We start from the raw sequence: 23,486 nt of genomic DNA, 5'->3' as shown, positions 1-23,486 counted from the left end.
ATTTTATTAGTATTCAGCTCATTATGTGATTGTATCTTCTTTCCCAACTCCATTATAACTCTTATCAGTACCTCAAAATAGTTCCATAAGTCTTTGGACCTCCTATAGTATCTTAAAAAAAAAAAAAAAAGTATTTCTAGCATGCTCTGTTTTTTTACCCTTTAGAGAATCAGTTAGGAATTACATTTTTTCTTTTTTTTCCCTAAAATTTGCATATGTAGAATAATGATACAAAGGATTTTTTTTTTTCTTTTAGGATATATGCTGTTGCTGAGTGAAAAGTGTGTGACAGTGTCCTAGAAAGCTGTGAAGATGATAATGGGGATATAGGTTACCTCTTAGGGAAGGCAATATATAATTTTAAAAAATTATTATTGAAGAAAACATTATATCAAACAGCAAAATATGAGAGGGCCTGTTTCCCTATATCAACGTCAACAAATCAAAATTTCTGTCTTTGTCAATCTCATAGTTGACAAAAAGCACGCATTTACAGTTTAATTTATATTTGTTTTATTGTAAGTTGGGGTGAGCATTTTTTACATATGGAAAATGTCATGTACAGATGCTGCAAACAACAAAATCCAGTCTGGCTTGTTTAAGCAGAAAAATAAGCACTTCAAGGTTATTAGGTACTACTTGAGATGGTTGAAAAAACAGACCCAAGCATAAACTTTCAAGAGCACCAGAATTCATATAGTGAACTCACTAAATATAGATACCACTGAGGCCTCCCCTATCAAACATGAGACACCCAGGGGCTCAATGCCCTGCATCCACCACTGCTTCCATCCCTGAGGTCACCTATGTGTCAGCAACTGGCCCTTGCAATCCCTGCTGCCAACTTCACCACCCAAAAGAGAGTGCTACTCTGCTGCTCTGCTCCTCTGTCCTCTCCACATCAGTCTCCCTCACCTGGGGAATGTCCAAGGCTAGAGCACACAGCTGACTGCTAGCATCAAAAGAGGCTGAGTGTTTGAGTTCTGATCTCCATGGGAGAAGGCAGGATTCATAATGTGAAAATCTTCCCAAATATAGAAAGTTTTTCAAAATATGACAAGAAGCCTTGAATATCCACTCCCGTCCTCCCCACTCCGACAGACAACCTTTCTTTATACTTATTATTTGAAACAAAAGCAGATGCTCCCCAGTTTAATAATACTCTGTACTCCTTTCAAATGTAGATACCCCATTCAACCCAGAAAGAGGCCTGGCTCATTAGAAGGGGAAGTTGGATCCCTGGCTTGTACAGATGCACATTCTAAGGCTCTGGGACAGGAACTAGTAGTATGTTCATTTAACATATGTTTTTGCAAAATTTGCTAAAGTAAACATTTTAACTGGAATTATTTAATATGACCATTTATTTCTACTCCAACTGCTCTTGCATCTCACTTTCCCACATGTCAGATGGCATGCTGTGAATGTTTTTGAGATCCTGTTAAGAGGAAGTTGAGTTAAGGATACATTTCACAGGGATTTATTATAATATAGTTTTGTGTTTAGCAGTCCCTTTGGCATAGAGACAAGTTATTGCTAGCCACCCAGTTAGAAATGGCTTAAAAGTATACAGACTTTTTGCTGTGTGACTCAACTAGCACTGTGACTGAATCAACTCTCTGGGCATCCCAACATAAAGGTGAAGAATCAAAGACCAGATCCTGATACTCTATTGTCAGTTGGCACGAGAAGTAGATTGATGGGAAAAGAAAAGGATTCCATTGCCAGAACAAAGGTATAATGGACTGAATTGTATCCAGCCCCTGCCCCATACCAAATTCTTATGTTGAAGCTCTATCCTTCAGTAGCTTAGATTATGACTGTATTTGGAGATAAGCCTTTAAAGAGATGATTAAGGTTAAATGAGGTCATATGGGTAGGCCCAGAATCTAATATGACTAATCCTTATAATAAGAAGAAAAGGGGCACCTGGATGTCTCAGTTGGCTAAGAGTTCAACTCTTGATCTCAGCCTGGTCTTAATCTCAGGGTCATGAGTTCAAGCTCCGTGTTGGGCTCCACTCTGGGCATAGAGACTACATTAAAAAAAAAAAAAAAAAAAAAGAGGAAGAGACACCAAAGGAAGAGTGCACACACACATCTACACATGCATACACACACGCACACACAGAAAAGGTCATGTGAGGACACAAAGAGAGGGCAGCCATCTGAAGGCCAAGGAGAGAGGTCAGGAGAATCCAAACTTGCTTCCATCATTTGTCACTATTTAGTTTTTGGTAATAATTTTTCCCAGTATGCCTTTTGTCTTGGAACATTATCACTAAAAATTATCTGTTATATAGTCAAATTAACCAGTCCTTTCAAAAAATGACTTTTGTTTTTGTCTACCTAGAGAAGCCTTCATTGCTTCAAGAAAAAAATAAAGGCATCTTATATATTTTTTTGCTTTCTCTTTTTTACGTTTGAAATTTATGTTAATATAAATTAACATTAACATGTTATGTTACTCTCTAGAAATGTAAAATTATTATGTAAATTAGTGGTAATAATTATGAATTATCTTCCTGTCATTTTCAGCCGTCTTTTATTTTAGAATTTTATATCATTTCTGATTTTTGAAATAAGCTAACCAGTCATTTAAATTGTTTATTATTTGCTTAATATTCCTGTTTCTCATATTTCAAGCTACCTCAAAGAAGTGACAATGTTTAGTTAGGATTATAGGGAGGAGTGGCTAACCAAACACATGAATAAGAAGGAAAATTAAATAATCTGAATATGCCAAATAAGCTGAATATATGCCTAATGGGAGTAAAGAATTTATTTATTTTTAAATTTTTATTTATTTATGATAGTCACACAGAGAGAGAGAGAGGCAGAGACATAGGCAGAGGGAGAAGCAGGCTCCATGCACCAGGAGCCTGACATGGGATTCGATCCCGGGTCTCCAGGATTGCTCCCTGGGCCAAAGGCAGGCGCCAAACTGCTGCGCCACCCAGGGATCCCACTTTATTTATTTTTTAAAGATTTTATTTATTTATTCATGAGAGACACAAAGAGGGAGGCAGAGACATAGGCAAAGGGAGAAGTAGGCTCACTGAGGGGAACCTGACACAGGACTCAATCCCAGGACCCTGGGATCATGACCTAAGCCAAAGGTAGATGCTCAATCACTGAGCCACCCAGGGATCCGTGGAAGTAAAGATTTCATACTAGACTGAATCTTAAGAGATCCAGCTCATGTTCACATTTTAGAGATGAAGCAATTTGAGGAAGGCCAAATCAAGATGTCAAAGCCCTGATCCCTAAAATTTTATCTCAACATTTACAATGTTGGGGGTGAGATGGTGAGGGAGAACATTTTTCACTATAAATGATTTAAAAGTTTCCATTTCTATCTGAATATTTGACTTTATGCACAGACTTTTATCTCAGAATAGAACCAATATATTATTTCCTGTGACATTGTAATTTTTTCTTTAAATTTTTAAAAAATAAGAATTAAAAGTTAGATAAAAGTAATTCATCTCTACGACCAGATATTTGACCATTTGTAGTGATGTCATTTTTTTTTCCATTAAACTGTTGCAGAGAAAGCATATTCTATTTTAGAATTAACAACATGTTAGATGGTCTCTAAATGTCTTTCTGAAGATGAACAAAATCAATAAGCAGTAACTCTGGGTTTAGGTTCTGATACAAAGCAGCTTTATATTTATTCTGGAAAATTAATGGTTGTTAAGGAGAGTGTTTAGCTAATAAACATAGGTTTGTTTTGTTAAAGAACTTCTGACCAAAAGGGAAGGGCAGAAGGTGTATGTAGCTCTTTTCAATGTAGAAAAGTAGGAAAAATGGAGATAGTACATGAAAAAGAAAAACCAGAAAGAAAGAAAGAAAGAAAGAAAGAAAGAAAGAAAGAAAGAAAGAAAGAAAGAAAGAAAGAAAGAAAGAAAGAAAGAAAGAAAAACTTCTGTGTGTGGGTGGGACAGCCTTGCTGATTCACATGGATTAAAAGGGTATTTGAAGGCAGTGGTTTTGAGCCAAAGCACTACCACTTAATCTTTTTGTGAATTTAGAAATAATCACCACTCCAAAGTTCAGTTTCCTTTCTTACAAAACAGGGAAATAGTACATATCTGCCAATGTTGTAAAGATAAAAATAAATATTTTGGCAGTATTGCAAACCACAAAATATATGGATGTTTGTTGTAGTGATTTTTGTTGTTATTGCTACTATTATTATAAATTACACAATAGTGATATTTTTTTCTTGAGGTAGTTTTGTGCAAAATGCATCCAATTTGGAGCTGTGCCTTATTGTGCACTGGAGCTCGGAATGAATGCTACCAAGTCATTCAAATGGATTGAGGAACAAATTTTATTGGCAAAAGTCATAATGGATGTGATCACCGGAAAGAAAGGCACAATTTGGCCAATACTTCCCCTTATATACCGCAATACCATAGAGAGGCATGCTAGTGCCAGACTATTATCCTGGACACACAATGTAGGTTTAGCATTCAGGAGAAAGACCCTGCCCCACTCTTCATAAAGAGCCTTTTTGGTGGATTTTGTGGTCAACATATACAGGACTGGTAGAGGAAAATCAGCTGCCCACATGCTCTGAACTTGGTGCCCATGCAAAGCTAGATTTAGGCAAGCTACTTTTTGAGGGAGAGGAAGGAAGGGTAAAAAGCAGTGTTACAATAAAGGGAATTGTGTGAAGTTTAATTTAGAAAGAGATCCCCACCTGAATTATATGCTGTTGGAAAAGGCCCCTCTCTCACCCTCAAAAGAAACTAAAGAGAATACAACTAAGGGTCTTTAGTCTTGGATCTGCAGACTTGAGGGTGTGGGCACTCAGAACTGGACACTTAATTTGTGGGGCCCAGAGCAAAACTAAAATGCAGGCCCATTGTTCAAAAATTACTAATTTTTGGATGACTACTGGAGAGAATTAAACGATGTGTACAGCCCTCATTAAGACTCAGTGTGCCTTTACAAGTTGGTTCTGCCTCTATAGCTGGCTGCATAGGTCCTTTACTAAAAATAAGAAGATCAGTGCTCCCACACACTGAATGCTGGATGCTAAGAACCTTCTTTTTTCCTTTTCTTTCTATTTTTTTTAATTTGACTATAATTGACACACAATATTACATTAGTTTCAGGTGTACAACATAGTGATTTCACCACTCTCTACAGTAAGCCGTGCTCATAAGTGTAGCTCCCATCTGTCACCATATAAAGCTGTTATAATTCCATTGACTATATTCCTTATGCTATAACTTTTATTCCCATGACTTATTAAATCCATAATTGGAAGTCTTTATCTTTTTACTAATTGGCTGTTACCTTTACTTTCCAGATAGGAGATTGAAAGAATATTTTCAGGTGTATATGACCAACCCAAGGGCCCCCAAAAGCATTTAAGATGATCTTCAAGTGAGGTTCAAAGTCAGAAAAGTCCCACGTATTTCCTCAGAATGATTAAAATAAGCTTTTAATCCCTACAATCTTGAACAAGAATAACAAAAGATTACCAAACACCCAAGAAAAAGATTTAATATGGAAAGAGAAACCAAAACAGAAGAAACATGACTTACCAGTGAAAAGTATACAGAGACAGGAAATCTCAACAGAAAATTATCATAAAAATTTTCCAGATTAAAAGATGATATTACATCTATGAAAAAAAGAACAAGCTATTATGAGAAAGAACATTTAAGGGGAAAAAGATCATATCTTAAAACATGATAAAATAAATGAAAAAAGTTTGGGAAAATAAAGTTGAGGAAAATCTCACAGAAAGTAAAGCAGAAGGACAAAGAGATGGCTATAAGAAGAGAAAAAAAAATAATATTACATAGTTAGTCCAGGAGGCCCAGCATCCAAATAATAGCTAGAACAGAGAAAATGGAGGAAATCAACAATTAAATAGTTGAAAAATTAACCAAAACTGAAGAAATGCAAGCTGAAAGTTTCCAGCAAATTCCCAGTTGAATGAAAATAGACTCATCAAAGCACATCACTGTGAAATTTCAGAATACTGGATAAGGAGAAAAATGTATAGAAGGGGATATGGAACTGCTCAAAAAATAGAATGGGTTTGATATTCTTAATAGAAGAGAAACATCTCCAAAATTACGAAGGGAAATGTTTCCAACCTAGTGTTGGAAGTGTTGTAGGCCCTGCTGAAATGTCAACTAAATATGAGGATGGAATAAAAACATGTTAAAGTATGAGCTATCTCAAAAAAAATTATCTCCCTTTCATACTTTTGCTCAGCAAGCTACTGAAAAAAGTCCTCAAAATAAAGAGAGTAAATTAAATTGAAAAGGGAAATATGGGAAAAGGAAGGAAGATCCTAGGATGAGAAAAAATTACAAAAAATATATGATACTCATCAAAAAAATCTGTAAAAAGCAATAGAAGTGTAATTTATTTTCTTACTTTATTTAGAAATCCTATAGTATTCTGCTGTTAAATATAATTTTTGTTGGTTTCTCTTTCCATAAGAAATCTTTTCCCTGGGTATTAGAGGTCTTTGTTGTTTATTCTTGTTCAAGCTGTGGGGATTAAAAGTTTATTTTACTTGCTCTGAGCACACATATGGGATTTTTCTAACTTTGAACTTCACTTGAGGAGTATTTTTTTTTAAGATCTTATTTTTAAGTAATTTTTATGCCCAACATGGGGCTCCTATTTACAACCCCAAGATTAAGAGTCACATTCTCCACCAACCAAGTCAGCCAGGCACCCCCACTTGAAGATTATCTTAAATGTTTTTGGGGACCTTGGGGCTGGTCATATACACTGGAAAATACAATTTTTGATAGATACTCATAATTATACAAAGGAAGTTTACTTTATTCCTAGCTTACTAAAAGCTTTTGTACTTTACAGATACTTTTTAATCAATCTCTCATGATCAGTTGCTTTTTTAAAAATTTTATTTATTTATTTGAGAGAGCACGAGTAGGGGGAGGGGCAGAGGGAGAGAGAGAAACAGACTCCCCATTGAGCAGGGAGCCCAACTTGAGGCTCAATCCCAGGGCCCTGGGATCATGACCTAAACTGAAGGCAGATGCTTAACTGACTGAGCCACCCAGGCAACCCTGATCAATTACTTTTAAAAGTGGAATTTAGGGACACTTGGGTGGCTCAGTGGTTGAGCATCTGCCTTTGGCTCAGGGCATGATCCTGGGTTCCTGGGATCAAGTCCCACGTTGGGATCCCCCTGCAAGAAGCCTGCTTCTCCCTCTGCCTATGTCTCTGCCTTTCTCTGTGTCTCTCATGAATGAATGAATGAATGAATGAATGAATAAATAAATAAATAAATAAATAAAGTAAAAGAAAAGAAAACTTGTGGGCTTTTTTTTAAGTGGAATTTAAATAGAAATTGCTTCTATTTATATATTAAATTTATAGATTGATTTGGGGAGGATTGACATCTTTGCAATACTGAGTCCCCTCCATTTTGTTACCCTCATTTTATTGAGTCCTGAGAAGTTATATACTCATAAAGGGATGCCTGGATGTCTCAGTTGGTTAAACGTCAAGTCTTGATTTCAGCCAGGTCAAGATCTCAGGGTCATGGAATGGAGCCCCACATCCAGCAGCATGCTCAGTGGGGAGCCTGTTGGAGGATTCACTCACTCTCCCACTGCCCCTCGCCCCATTCACAGGCATGTGAACATGTGCACACTCTTCCTCTGTCTCTAAAATGAATAAAGAAATCTTTAAAATAAATAAATATATTCATGAGTATATAATTCAAGCATTGTTTTGTTTCTGTTTTTGTCTTTGTTAAAGGTATTTTAAAATCAATGTTTGTATTTTGTTATTTCTATAAATTAAAAAAAAATGGGACACCCCCCCCCAACTCTCCATAACTCAGAAAGAATCTTCCCCATCCTTGTGTTCTCATTCTGTCCTCTGGGCTTCCCAGTAAACACACAGCCCCAACACCACCCCTGACACCTTCAGCCACTCTCTGCATGCCAGAGCATCCCCCCCACACACACCCTCTACTGTCCCCAGCGCTACCTCTTGCCTCCTCCATCCTGACGCTGCTGCTGAGCAACCTGTGGCTGGTGGGGGTGGCCCTCGTCTTACCCTGGCCCCAGAGCTGCTGCTGGACCCTTGGCAGGCTCACTGGCTGCTGGCCCAGGCCCTGGGGTACACGGCCAGACCTGGCCTGCTCCTGAGCCTGCTGTTCCTGCCCCCACTAGGCTGGTGGCAGCAGTGCTACCTGGGCACACTGAGGCTCCTGCATGCCCCTGCCCTGCTCCCCCTGGCTGCTGGGCTAATAGGTGTGCTGCTGGCAGGCCTCAAGGTATCCAGTGCAGCTGGTGGCTATGGCTACATGCCTGTCCACCAGGCCATGCTGGCAGGGCAACATTACCACCTACACATTCCAAGGGGGTACTGCCACTGTGGCTGCTGCCATAGCTGCTGCTTGACTTGACACCACCGCTCAGCTCCAAGCCATCCTTCCTGCAGCTACTCTGAAGCCTCTTGTTGGCCTGGCCTCTGCAGCCAGGGCCTTCCAGTGGTTGGAGCTCCCTGAGCTGAGGCTGCAAGCACTGCAGGAGGGCATCTTGTGCAGGGCCCTGGCAGGATGCTGGCCACACAGACTCTGTCCTACCTCTGGTGATCTGGCCCGAGCTACCTGTCACCCATCCTGTTGGGTGCAGCCTCTTGCCTCTGGACCTCCTTACATGGCCTCTGGTACCAGAGCGAAGGCTCAACCTGTTCCTGCCAGGCCTAGGGCCCATGTAACAGACCTGGGAGGGCTCCTCAGAGGGAGCCTGGCCTCTGCTGGGCCCAGCTTCTCTGAAGGGACTCTACTGTGGGCAGCCCTAGATGAGTAGATGCCGCAGGAAGGGATCCAGGCCTCACTCGTGAGGGGCCAGCACAGAGCACAGAGTCCTGAGAGCCACGAGGGCTGCCTAAGCCCACTGGCTCCTCCCAGTGGCTGCAGCAGCCGGAGCACATGGGTTTCCCTACAGAGCAGGCAATGGCATTGGCAGCCACAGGCCCCATGGAGGGTGCTGTGTCACTGCTGGCTGAAGCAGTGGGGCACGGGGACCCTGGTGCCTCAGGGGAGGGGCACCCCACCCCACCGGCCCCCAAGGCCTTCCTCCTCACCAAGCAGGCCCACAGGGGACAGGAGGCTTGGCCGGTGGCGGGTGGTCCATCTGAGCCCCAGCTCTGACTGCTAAAAGTCACAGTGTGGTACAGCAGAGCCCTCTCCTCCACACACCAGACCCTCATACTGTTTAGAATAAAAACCAGTTTGCTTTAAAAAAGAAAGAAGAAAAAGAAGAAAGAAGAAAGAAAGAAAAAAAGAAAGAAAGAAAGAAAGAAAGAAAGAAAGAAAGAAAGAAAGAAAGAAAGGAAGGAAGGAAGGAAGAAAGAAAGAAAGAGAAAGAAAGAAGAAAGAAAAGAAAGAAAGAAAGAAAGAAAGAAAGAAAGAAAGAAAGAAAGAAAGAGAAAGAAAGAAAATAAATAAATCACATATATATTATCATAAAATTGGTCACTTTACTAAAATATTTTTTTCTTTTAATAGTTTTTTTTAATTGACTTTCCAGGATTTTCTATGTAGAAAATCACACAAATTGCAACTACTTATGATTTTTTTTCCCTTTCCAATATTATTTCTTTCATTTAAGTTCTTGTTTTATCACATTTGGCCCACATTTGTATGTAATAATCATGGTACTTAATTTCAAACAACAGGATAAACCAGACTCTGGTTAATTTTGGCAAAACAAAACTAAACAAAAAATAGTTCAAGGAAAACTAAAGAACCATTTTTGGAAAAAAAAAGTGTGATATTAGTAGAGGAAAAAGCAAATAGTTTAATGAAGAAGAATAGAGAAACAAAAGGAGACACACTTGTACATGAGAATATATATGATATTTCAGATTAGTGAAGGAGAGAAAGATAATCTAACAAATTAGAGGCTAATGTGTTATCCATTTTGATAGGTATATTTAGGTCCTTATCACACACATCATATTAAATGACAAATTCCAAATTGATTAGAATTCTAAAGATAAAACTATAAATTGTGTAAAAGCTATAGAAGAATTTACAAATTGTTTTAGGGATAGAAAAGGACTTTAGAAATACAGAAAACAACTGACATTTTTTACTATATAAAATTTTAAAGAAATTTTATACATGATGAAAGAACCACAAAATAAAAACAAAATTCAGATTAGGAGAAAATATGTACAGTGTATCATCTATAAAGAGTTAATATCCTTAGTATTAAAAGAGAACCAATAAATCAGTACCAAAGATAAAGAGCCCACTTAAAAAAAGAGTGGCATGGGATGTATTTTGGGGCAATTTATAAATGAGTTAGGATTAGTCTTAAAAATCTGGGTAAGAAAGTAGAGTTTATTGCACTTTCTTAGCTTTCTTTGCATAGCTCCAAACAACAAAGATCTCAGTTCACAGCTTCTGCAATGAATTTCTTCATGGACCAGAAATAAAAAGGACGGATAGAGCCATCAGCAAAGCAAATGGCACAGAGATAGCCTGAAAAGCAAGTTCATTCTGATCAGGGGGTTTTAGAGGCACTAGCTATATAAGTTCTTTGAAATCTAAGTGTTTTCCAGAACTTTGAGGGGATGAATTATGTTCTCCATCTGTTGGTAGCCCAGCCAGGCTCCTAAGCCAAAGGAGAAGAGTTCTACTGTCGTAGGATGTTTTGAAAAAACATTTTTAGAAATGCTGGTCCCTAATGCAAGCTGGTGTAGCCACTCTGGAAAACAGTGTGGAGGTTCCTCAAAAAGTTGAAAATAGAGCTACACTATGACCCAGCAATTGCACTACTAGGCATTTACTGCAAAGATTAAAAATGTGATCTGAATGGGCATCTGCACTCCAGTGTTTATAGCAGCAATGTCCACAATAGCCATACAATGGAAAGAGCTCAGATGTCCATTGACAGATGAGTGGATAAAGAGGATGTGGTATATATACACATATTCAGCCATCAAAAAAAAAAAAAAAGAAAGAAAGAAAGAAAGAAAAAAGAAAGAAAGAAAGAAAAAAGAAAGAAAGAAAGAAAGAAAGAAAGAAAGAAAGAAAGAAAGAAAGAAAGAAAAGAAAGAAATCTTGCCATTTGCAACAATGTGAATGGAATTAGAAGGTATTATGCTAAGTGAAATAAGTCAGTCAGAGAAAGACAACTATCATATAATCTCACTCATATATGGAATTTAAGAAACAAAGCAGGATCATAGAGGAAGGCAGGGGAAAATAAAACAAGACAAAAATCAGAGAAGAAGATAAACCATAAGAGACTCTTAGTCTTGGGAAACAAACTGAGGGTTGCTGGAGGAGAGGGAAGTGGGGAGATGGGATTAATGGGTGATGGGCATTAAGGAGGACACGTGATGTAATGAGCACTGGGTGTTATATGCAACTGATGAATCACTGAACTCTACCTGTGAAACTAATAATGCACTATATGTTAATTAATTGAATTTAAGTTAAAAAAAAAAAAAGAAATTCTGGTCCCTTTGCTGTTGAAGCAAATAAACAGGGCAGGCCAGGGCAATGGTGTGCGTCTGAGTGAGCGTGCCCCAACACACTGGCAAAGAGAATCTGGAGAGGTTTGCCACAATGGTGGAGCTGGGTAGAATGGTCAAAATCCTTGCTGCGGTACCTGGATGACAGTGCCGCTGACCTCTATGCCATGGTGATATCCTCTGCAGGGCGTCAACACGCTGGGCAGAGATAGCTCCAGGATTGGCAGGGCCCAGAGCAGAACGTATGTGTGAACTCCCTGTTCAAAAAGCAGGAAGAAGCTCTGCCACAATTACTGAACTGTAAAGCTGTTTACCTTCCTTCTGTGGTCTCTCTCTTGACTTCTGTCTTTTTTATTTGTTATGTAATGTTGTAAGTAGGGAAAACAAGTTTTAATTATTAGAAAGAATTTTCCTGTTTACCTTTATATTGTTCAGTACCAGATTATATGCAAATAGGCAGTCACTGAAATTACACAATTCATATGTCATAGTTGATACATATATCTGTTTTTGGTTCTTACTAAGTAAGTGAAAAATGTTGCACAAAAGTAATTCTGTGAGAAGTAAGGAAGAAATGAAAGGAAAAGGACCTAAGGGACACTCTCTCTTCCTGCTATGTCATGTTCAGTGTAAGTGGCAGATGAGGACAGATACATTACATGTATTGATTTCTTTCACCCAGCATTTATTAATGAAGATTATTTGATAGTAATCTATCAAATTTAAAAGATTATAATGTACATATAATAAACATATGGTACGTCTCAATATTTAATTATTTTCCTGAATACCTATGAGTCAAGAGATCTTAAAGAAACATATTAAGTTACCCTCAAAAGTTTCTCATGAATAGAGTTAAATATACTCATGAATGATTTCATGTCAGATAGATGAGAGTACTAAAAAAAACACAGACACTTGCAGGTACATATGCACACACATGCACAGACACATTCATGTACTTACTCAATTTTTTCTCCAAAACTAAAAATGAATGCATTTTGAAAGACTAATTTAAATTCCTCCTAGATTGGCAAGGCCAAAATTCATCTTCTATTTACAACCATTATGTATACTATCTATAAAATACTGTCATTTCTTTATGAAATATTTTGTTCTCTCTAAAGATTATATAAGATAACAGGACTTCAGAAACTACAAAGCTACCATCTTATATTTAAAGTTAAGCAAGCATTTCACTTTGGAATATTATCAGAAATCGCTCTATGGGGCAGCCTGGGTGGCTCAGCGGTTTAGCACTGCCTTCAGCCCAGGGCATGATCCTGGAGTCCCGGGATCGAGTCCCACATCAGGTTCCCTGCATGGAGCCTGCTTCTCCCTCTGCCTGTGTCTTGCCTCTCTCTCTCTGTGTGTCTCTCATTAATAAATAAAGAAATTTTAAAAAAGAAAGAAATCACTCTATGAATACATAACAAAAAAATTTAATTAGCCCCATCTAACTTTATTTATTTTTCAAGATTTTATTTATTTATTTTATTTTTTAAGTTATCTCTCCACCCAATGTGGGGCTGAAACTCACAACCCCGAGATCAAGAGTTACATGCTCCACCAACTGAGACAGCAAGACACTCTAGCCCCTAACTCACTTTAAAAGTGAGAGTAGGGTCCCCTGGCTGGCTCAGCAGTTGAGTACCTGCCTTCAGCCCAGGGCGTGATCCTTGAGTCCCGGAATCGAGTCCCACGTCGGGCTCCCTGCGTGGAGTCTGCTTCTCCCTCTGCCTGTGTCTCTGCCTCTCTCTCTCTCTCTCTCTCTCTCTGTGTCTCTCATGAATAAATAAAATATAAATAAATAAATAAATAAATAAATAAATAAATAAATAAACAAATGTGATAGTATTTGGCAATTTCTGGAGTACTTTCAAATAACTGATTATGCCCACGTGTGACCCTGCACTACCTATGTTTCTTATTTCAACAAAGCCTTTATCTTTGAAGTGGAGTAATGTGAGATCAGATATCACTGCTCCTCAAGGAACTGAAATTCTAGACAACTGTCCTTCAGTTTCACTTCTCTGTAATCAACTCAAGTTTACAAACTGGGAGAAAGGGTAACATCTATACACAAAGGAGGAGAAAGGCAGAAGAGAAGATAAACTCTTGCCAATTACCAAAGAACATCATCAGTGGAATTCACTTTTTTCTATGATTTCAGCTATTCCCCTGACTTTGTATACATTTCTGTTAGAATGAGTACTGGACTGGGTTAGCATCTTTACACTCTGTTATTGTGTCTTGATACCTATAGCCAAATGTTTCTCTAGAATTTAAATTTCCTCAACATTATACCATATTATGGTGATTTCATCCCTTTGGAAGACAGCTTTTAGTATTATTTCTTGTTCTCTATTTAATATCTATTGGTCTGAATTATAATCTAATGATACAAAACAATTTTAAAACACTGCCTATTTTGTTTGCAGGAAAGAGTATTCAGAAATTTTTAATTAACAAAACAGTAGTGACCTCTTGAAATGGAAGCACATGATATTTCCTTAAAATACATAAATTCATTTTAAATCACACAAATGCACTCACATCTATATATCTAGATATGGGTATCTAGGTATACATGCACCTATATAGGTATGTACATAACACATATATTCATATATAGTATTTAAAACTCATACATATGACAAAATTTTCAGTTTGAGTCTGCAACCCCAAAAATGTAATTGGAAAAGTCAGAAAGGCTGAAAGTACAAATTCTTTATGAAAAAGTGTAATTTAAAAAAAGGTGAAATTTAAGGTGTATTATGCTTTAAAATATGAAGCTATATGTACAACTTATAAATTACCAGAACTTTTTTGGGTGTGAACTGACTAGTGTTGTTAAAATAGCAATATAATCCTGTTAAATAGCAGTAGCTGTTCTATTCAACTCTAATTTTCCCAGCCAAGGACCAAACCTGAGCTTATTTCAATTCCTCTCATTCTCAAATCAAACTATATACCAAAAACAAAACAAAATAAAACAAAAGGCAAAACAAAAAATGCACTGTAGTTTGAAAACTGCATGTTAGTGAAGCAGTAATTGATTTTTAAAAGTATTTTACTAGAAAATAATTGTAAACCACTTAAAATAAAGATGTCTCAAAATATAGCCAATGCAGGTAAGTATAGTTTTAACACTGTAATCAATTGTAGTTAATTTGACCTAAAAATCAGGACTCTGGGTATACAGTGCTCCCCTTTAACACTTCTATATTGTATTCACATCAGCATTGCCTTCAAAATTTTTTTATGACTTCAGATTTTGTGTAGTTGTTTTTCTTAGGCTTTTTCTATCTTTAAACATTTGTTATGGAATATTTTGGAATAATTTTCCAGGTGATTCTTGTGAAAATAAGCTTAAAGGACATGAGTTTCCAATTTTCAGGGTGTTTTCTTTTTCCCTTTGGAGAGATTCCTTCTGCCATTACCAGCTATAATTATCCAGCCTTCATAATTTGTTTTTTCTTACAAGCACCCCTTTTAACATAGTTCTTTCATGCATACCATTGAATTTATGAGCCTATAGTCTAATACAGAAGAGAAATTAATCAATGGAAATACAATTTTAAGACTCGTAATGCCTCAAAGTTGTTCTAATTTCAAATAAAACCGTTGAGGAACTATGAAATTAAGATGCCAACATCTTTTCAAGAAAATGACCAGTTTGTTGAACATGGGTTAACTCAGAAAATTGACAGCTGTTTGATTCACAGGTGACCCCAGGAGAGAGCAGTAAAATGTGATCCAGAGCCAGACCCAGAACAGACATTTGCTGATGCAGTTCCACTTATAGGGGTCACTGATACCCTAATAGTAGATCACTAGCTTACAGTAGACTCACAGATGATTTTTTTTTTTTTTTGCAATTGTGTGTCCATTAGTTTGTCAGCACATTACCTTATCCCTTAGATGATGGCTTTAAAACCTAATTGCACATCACCGTCAATTCTGGAAATGTCTCCAAAATGCAGTTTTACAGTACCATCCAATTCAGTCCATGAATCAGAATATTTGGGAGGAAAATCTATAAGCCTTTTCCTTCTGCCCATGTCTCTCCCCCTTTCTCTCTCCATTTCCCTCTTTCCCACCCTAATTTACTCCCTCCATCCCTCGTACTCCCTTCAGGCATATTATAAGAACAAAGACCATTGGTGCAAGATAGAAGAGAGAAATGAAGAAGAAGCCAGTGTCCAAAAATCTTTACTTAAGTGAACAAAAGCAAATACTCAAATAGCTCCAAGCTTCTTTTTCAAGTGAAAAATATGATGGCTTACCTAGCTCGTTTGAAAACTATTCAAAAACAAATCTAAGATCAGAAAAGGGAGCCCCCACTTTATGCCTTTTAAAATACATTTCTTTCAAGACTCAGTGGTCCCATTTTCATTTTCCTATAGTATGTTATTAGAAACTTCTGGAGATGCTCAGCTGAAGGCCGAGTCTGATCATTGGCTTGTCTATTTATGTTCCTATAATATGAATTCCTTAAAGGAAATTTAACAATACCAAGTAATCTTGTTCAATTTACCCTGCCCCTTAATTGCTTCCACTGCCTAAACACCTCTTCCCACCTTATTCATCTCTTAAATTCCTATTTGTCCTTCTAAATGAAACTGGTACATTCCATAGATAATTTAATTACTGAGTGTCTATTTCCTACCAAGAATTGTGATTGCACAGAAAATACAAGTGGAATTAGGCTTTGTCCATTCACCAAGGATATTACTGTCTAGCTGTTGAGAGTGATAAGTAAATAAACAATTACAGCAGGTATGATAAGAATGATGCTGAGAACACCTTGCTAACATGGCAAAGCAACATATTAATTGAACTAGAGGGCCATACTAAGGTGAAGCTAATATAACATGTGTCTGTGCTCTGTTCTTGAACCTCTCCTCTTAATATTTTTATAATTTGAATGGAAACATAAGAAATATTCTAAGACTTGAGGGAAAGAAACACAGCAGGTGGGAAATTTAGTATGTTAAAGAGTTGAACCAAGATTGAAGCTAATGTCAACAGTCTATGTTGATCATCCAAAATCAATGTAATCAAATTGAACAAGGGAAAAATATAGTATGGGATGGCAGACACCTGTCTAGATAATGTTTTTTTAACAAAAGACACACAGATTTAAGAAAATAATTTATATAAGACATCATTGTCATATGGCTGTCTAATATTATGCCATTTATTTAAAGTTCAAAAATGTACAGAATTAAAGAATTTACATATAAGAAAAGCAAAGGAATGATAAGCATATTCAGAATAGTGGTTACCTAAGGGAGAGGAGGCATATGGAGCGATGCAAATGGGGTGTATCAGAGCATGCACACGTGTGTGTGTGTGTGTGTGTGTGTGTGTATTATTCCGAAGTTAAATTTGAAAATAATAAAATCTTTGATGTTCCTGGGTGGCTCAGTTGGTTGAGCATCCAACTCTTGGTTTTGGCTCAGGTCAAGATCTCAGGATTATGAGATGGAGCCCTGTGTCAGGCTCCCCACTCAGCAAGGAGACTGCTTAAAGATTCTATCTCTCCTTCGCTCTCCCCCATCTCCAAAAACAAATAAATAAATAATTTTTTTAAAGAAAGAAAAGAAAAATTTAAATAGACAATAATTGTATCCATTTGACTAAGAAAGTAGAATCACTAGGAGGCAAATGTATATAATTTGCTACAGAGAATTGTGCAATTGTGGGAGCTAGTTAAGCACCCTCGGTGTGATGATTGTCACTGCTTCTAATGCTGAAGCATGAAGTCCACTAGGTAGGCAGTTGGGAAAGGAAGGTTGACGTAAAGTGGAGGAGACCAAGAGAAAATTGGAACCCACAAGCACAAACCAGAACCCCAAGAGGACAGAGAAACCATGCTCCTTTTTTTTTGCCTCGGACCTTGTTAACAGGGATATACTGTAAAATTTCAGGAGTCCTTTGTCAGAACTAAAAAACACACTTGACTCAGGAGTAAAAGAAGCCGAAGTTGGATCCAGGGCAAACTAGAGCAGTTGCAGACTCAGATGCTTCTTCACCCTGAGGAAGTGATTCAGCAGATAGGAAACAATATGCGTGAGCTACAAAAGAGCTGTTGCTTCCTCTCTGCCTTTCCAATCTCTCAAGTATCTCCCCTGTGACCCACCCTAGCATACAAGAAAGGAAATGGAAAATGTAGTTTAGTATAGCTGAAATAGTAGTGACAAACTGTTGACATACCAGACTATTCTAAAAGAATGCATATCAACTGTTTACTGTATTTGGCAGACAGTATCTACATTCAGTTCTGAATATTGCGTTTTAAGAGGGTCTTGGAGAAAATGAAATGTGATCTGAGGATTTACTCATAATGTTTACATGAGGAAGGTTCTGATGATTCTTAAGATTTTTAAAGAGTTCTCATGGAAGAGGTAATAAGTTTTTTGGTTTGCTATAGATAATCAGCAATTAAAATGTCACAGGAAGGTAGACTTTTGGTTCAATTTATAAGCTAGAAATTGGGGTGACTTGGTGGCTCAGTCGGTTAAGCTTCCAACTCTTGATTTCAGCTCAGATCATGATCTCAGGGTTGTAAGATCCATCCCTGAGCTCTGTGCTGGGCATGGAGCCTGCTTGAGAATCTCTCTCTCTCTTTCTTTCTCTCTCTCTCTCCGTCTGCCCCTGCCCACCCTCCTCCAAAAAAAGTAATAAAATCTAAAAAAAAAAAAAAAAAAAAAAAAAAAAAAGCTAAAAATCCCTTTAGACTGCAAGCTCTACAAAGGCAGGAAATTATGTGTGTGCATGTGCACATGCTTTTAAATTCCAATGCTCAGTATCATTTGCATATGTGTAAAGCGATAAAAAATGTTTCTTGGATTAGTCAATTAATTAGTGGACAACTAGGACAATTTTATAACAAATAGAATTGAACTAGCTAACTGTGAAATAGACTATGTACATATTACATAATTCCATTTTATCACAGCAAAGTAAACACACCATCTCTTCATAAGCATATGTTCTTTCAAGGTTGTAAAAATTCAGATAACAGGAAAGTTTAAAAACATAAGAAATCTCCATAAAAGAGTCATAAAATCCCAGATCTTTGAGAAATTACAGTTTAGTAAAATCATAAAAATAGCACAATGACTGAAAATATTTTATACTTCCTTGGGCAGCTTAGATGTGTCTACTGAATTATAAAACTAGGTGGAGGGTAAATAAAGGTTTCCATTTTCTCCAGTAGTAATGTCTTTTAGTTCCACTTGCAATAATAGAAAAAATGTGATTTCATTTTTCATTTACTTTCGGTGGCTTAGAAGTCACCAATCATTTGAATGTGACTAGTTCTGCTTCACAGATTAAAAGACTGAAGAGACAAAATAGTGTTCACTTGGGGATGTTTATGGTTTTGCATATAGGTAACTGGCATCCTTTGAGCAATATATATATATATATATATATATATATATATATATATATATATTCACCAATATTTCTATCACAAGGAGCCTATCTCCTTCACAGTGACCTATGGATGCAATAAGAATACCAATCCATTCTTTTTAGAACTCAAGGATTTTGAAATGTTTTGCATTGTTTTATGAATTAGTCCCTTTTTTTCTACTTTTGATTTTGTAGGGAAGGGGAAAAATTCCTTTTCAGCTAGTTTAGCAATTAGATTGACCTGAGACTGATTAGCAGGAGAAAAAAAGTTTTACTCTGTGTGCGCAGAGGTCCAATGATGAAATTGACACCCAAAGAAGTGACCAAGGCAGGCAGCTTTTATATATTTTAGACAAAGAGACAATAAATTTGGGAGGGCTTGGCGTACCTGGGTGGCTCAGTGGTTGAGCATCAGCCTTTGGCTCAGGGTGTGATCCTGGGGTCCTGGGATCAAGTCCCGCATCAGGTACTGCACAGGGAGCCTGCTTCTCCCTCTGCCTATGTCTCTGTCTTTCTCTGTGTGTCTCTCGTGAGTAAATAAATAACATTTTTAAAAATAATTGAGTAGTACTTGACAGTATAAAGGAAACAATGTGGGAGTTTTCATTAGTAAGAAATTCTAAGTGGAATTTGGACTGAGGTAGTAGATTAGTAAAAAGTAACAGTTTGTTTCTACAGCTTTCTCTGCTTTAAACTCCCTATCTTTGGTGATAAGGATGCCAATTTCCTGCTTAGTACATGGAGACATTTATTTTTTCAGGAGTGGACAGAGGAGGGTCTGAATGTCCTTATGCTGGCTACTCCCCAGGTAGCTTTGATTCAAAATAATCTATATGCTATTGTGGATATTTTGGGGCAGACTAGCTTTGGCCTTTACAGTTTTATCTTGTTAAATTTTTTAATTCAAATGTCAGTATACTGACTTAGAAACTACTGTAGGGCAGCTCCTCTGGCTCAGCGTTTTAGCGCCGCCTTCAGCCAAGGGCCTGATCCTGGAGACCCGGGATCGAGTCCCACGTCGGGCTCCCTGCATGGAGCCTGCTTCTCCCTCTGCCTGTGTCTCTGCCTCTGTGTGTGTGTGTGTGTGTGTGTGTGTCTCTTGTAAATAAATAAATAAAATCTTTAATAAAAAAAAAAAAGAAACTGTACTGTAGATAAAGATGTCTCCACAGTATCTACCATGCTCGCTGGCCTTCTGCAGTCATACAAACCATCTTGCTCTTGGTTTATAATCCAAAGGCACTCTGCCCAGTACCTCAAACATAAATTTTTAAATTAAAATACATGGCAGAAATTCCTCTTCAAAGTACTTCCTCAACAGTAATGCCCAAAATAAATTAGTAATACTCTATTTTTTATAAACATAGCAATGTGAATTTAACTTACATTAAAAACAAAATTCTCCTTTTAAAACTTTCCATATCCTTTTTTTCAAACTATTGTGGTTTTCTTATTTTTAAAACTTAAGTGATTAGAAATTGACCAAATTTCACTCTGGAAAGTATTATCTGTACATACAAGACCTTCTCTTGGCTTCTATTTACTTTTCTCTTTTATCCCTGGGTCCTGCCTCCATCATATTTCCCACCTCACCACCTAAGCACTTTGCAGGATATTGTTCAGGATTATATATATATAATCCCTAGAAGGGTAGATGAATATGCCACTCTTAAATATGCCACTTTAACATAAGGATTATTTGAGCTGAAGGTAACTTGAGAAGAAGCAGATATAAGAAAAGTTCTCCACCTTCCCTCTCTTTGACTAAAAGCAGGACGTCAATTTATAAAGGTGTCCCCTCTCCTTCTGTACCAGGAAGAAAAGATGTTAACCCCAGGGAACAACTCGAAAGCCTCATTAGCCTGAAGACAGCACCAGAGGGATCAACATAACGAATCTTGCTATAACTAGGTTTTATCTACCATTAGTTTGCCCATATGTTTGCCTTCCCACAATTTGTGCCCCAGAAACTCAAAGTCTTTTTCTTTTGTCTTGTCACTTCTCCAAAATTTTATTGGCTATTTTGTTAAGATGCTATGTAAATTCAATTTCTAACCACCCCTTTCAAGTCACTCATCACTGGATGTTCCGTAAGTATGCACAATGCACAGGTTAATAAACTTCTGTTTCTTTCTCTCTTTTGTTAGTCTAATTGATGGGGCCCCAGTCGATGAAATTAAGACAGGAGAGGAAAAATAGTTTTCATCCCCTATGTAGGCACACCTGGGACGTATTGAAGGTTCCATTGTAGACCACCATGATAAAGCAAGTAAATGAATTCTTTTTGGCTTCTCAGTGCATATAAAATTACGTTTATACAATACAGTATCTATTAAGTGTACAATGGTATTATATTTTTTAAAAAGTATATACTTAATTCAAAAATACTCTATTGCTAAGAAAAATGCTAACCATTACCTGAGTTTTCAGGGAGTCATAATCAGTAATCACAGATCATTATAACAAATATTATAATAATGAAAAAATGAAATATGAGAATTACCAAAATGTGACACAGAGACCTGAAGTGAGCAAATGCTGTTGGATAGACTTGCTGGATGTTTCCACAAACCTTCAATTTATAAAAACTGCAATATCTGCAAAACACAATAAAGTGAAGTCCAATAAAACAAGATAAAACTGTACTCTGAGTATTTATTTTGGGAGCAAAAATAGTCTTGGATTTAACTAAATGATTGTATTCTATCAGTCTGGTTGGGTTATTTTTACTTTTTTTGGTCAACAGTATTTTAAAGATCTATCCATGTTCTTCAAATGTATCTAGCTCAATGCCTCTATCTGCTACACTGGTATTCCTTTACCATTTTTCTTATTCATCCTATTGCTAAGAACAGCAAGATTTAACTTATCTCTTTCTTTCAAAACAATGCAGTAATGGACACATGTCTTCAAATATGTCACCCTGTGGATCTGTATAGAAGGTTCTCTGGGAAACATCCAGGCATGGAATCACTAGGGCATAAGTTGTACATGGTTTTAGGGTTTATTGGTTTGTAAAATTTTTTTAATTGAAATATTGTTGATATACGAATTGTACACAGTGATTCTACTCTATAAAGTCACCTTGCTCTCTGTAGTGGTTACACATTTATACTCCCTTTCTTACTGCTTTACCAATACTTCGTAATGTTCAGCTCTCAATATTTTGCCAGACTAATGGGAGTAAAGTCTTAATTTCATGGTTGATTTCATTTGCCTGTCTTTGCTTATAAGAGAAACTGAGCAACTCAGAGCAACTCATGCAGTTTTCTCTGGATGGGAATTGTCTAATATTCTTCTTTGCCCATTTTAAATTTATTTTTTATTTTATTTTTTACGATTTTATTTATTTATTCATGAGACAGAGAGAGAAAGAGAGAGAGAGAGAGAGGCAGAGACACAGGCAGAGGAAGAAGCAGGCTCCATGCAAGAAGCCCAATGTGGGACTCAATCCCGGGACCCCAGGACCACGCCCTGGACTGAAGGCGGCTCTAAACCGCTGAGCACCGGGGCTCACCTGTCCAATTGTTTAAAACTGGATTTCCAAAAAAAAATAAAAATAAAAAAAAAATAAAACTGGATTTCCTATCTTTTCTATATTTATTTTTAGGAATTTCTTGCATATTCCAGATGCCAATCCCCTGTTTATTTTGCACGTTGCAAATATCTTCTCCAAGCTCATCAACTATTTATTAGTTTTATCTGTTTCTTCTCCATTAAAGTAGCTTTTTAATTTAATGCAATTAAATCTGTATTCTCTATTTCTCTCTCTCCCTCTTTCTGTCTCTTTTTTTTTCTTTCCTTTGTGCCTTTATGATTTGTCCTCCCAGAGTTTTAATCAATATGATTTTCCACTACTCCAAGGTAACACATATAGTCTCCTGAATTTCCTGAATTTTTTTTTCTTTTTGTAATTTTACTTTTTATTATCATGTTTGATGTTTCTGGAGTATCTTATTTATGGTACAAGGTATGGCTCCAAAGTAATTTTTTGGATTTTATCATTTTCCCAATGTCACCTACCAAACTATCTTTTCTGCACTCACTTATAGTTCAGCTGTACCATACAACACATTTGTATATGTGCTTGTAATTGTGTGTGTATATATATTCCTGAGCTCTCCATTATGCTCTATAACCTATTTGTGATGACTACTACAATTATTATTATTATCAACATGGCTTTGTACTATGCCATACCTAGCTGGATGTGTTTTCACTCTTTTCTTTCTTAAAAATAAAAATGCCTAAAGTATTCATTAGCCTTTATTCTTCCATACATATTTTTGAATGCAATCACTAAATTCTTCCCAAAAGGCCTGATTGAGTTTTGATTGAAAATAAGATAGCATCTCCTCGACAATATTAACCATGCATATTTTAGACCCTTTTTCTGTCTGGTCCATTGATCCTGCTGACTTTGGGTTTCAGTTTACTGCCTTTCTTCAGTAGCACTGAGATGATGGTCTCCTGATTTTTTTCCTGTGCACTCGTATTAGAGTATCAGCTACCATAACAAGCTATATGTGCCAAGGCAGGAGTTAA

At 37.0% G+C, this 23,486-nt stretch overlaps 1 pseudogene; it reads left to right on the top strand.

Annotated features, from left to right (window-relative positions):
- Nucleotides 1-7,957: 7,957 nt before the first annotated feature.
- LOC112651640 (rhomboid domain-containing protein 3-like) lies at nt 7,958-9,184 on the top strand (annotated as a pseudogene).
- The last annotated feature ends 14,302 nt before the right edge of the window (nt 9,185-23,486 follow it).

Source organism: Canis lupus, chromosome 4 (assembly GCF_003254725.2).
Source record: "Canis lupus dingo isolate Sandy chromosome 4, ASM325472v2, whole genome shotgun sequence".
NCBI classification, from domain to species: Eukaryota; Metazoa; Chordata; class Mammalia; order Carnivora; family Canidae; genus Canis; species Canis lupus.
Note: the sequence above shows the minus strand (reverse complement) of the source record. Positions and strands in the feature narration are given on the sequence as shown.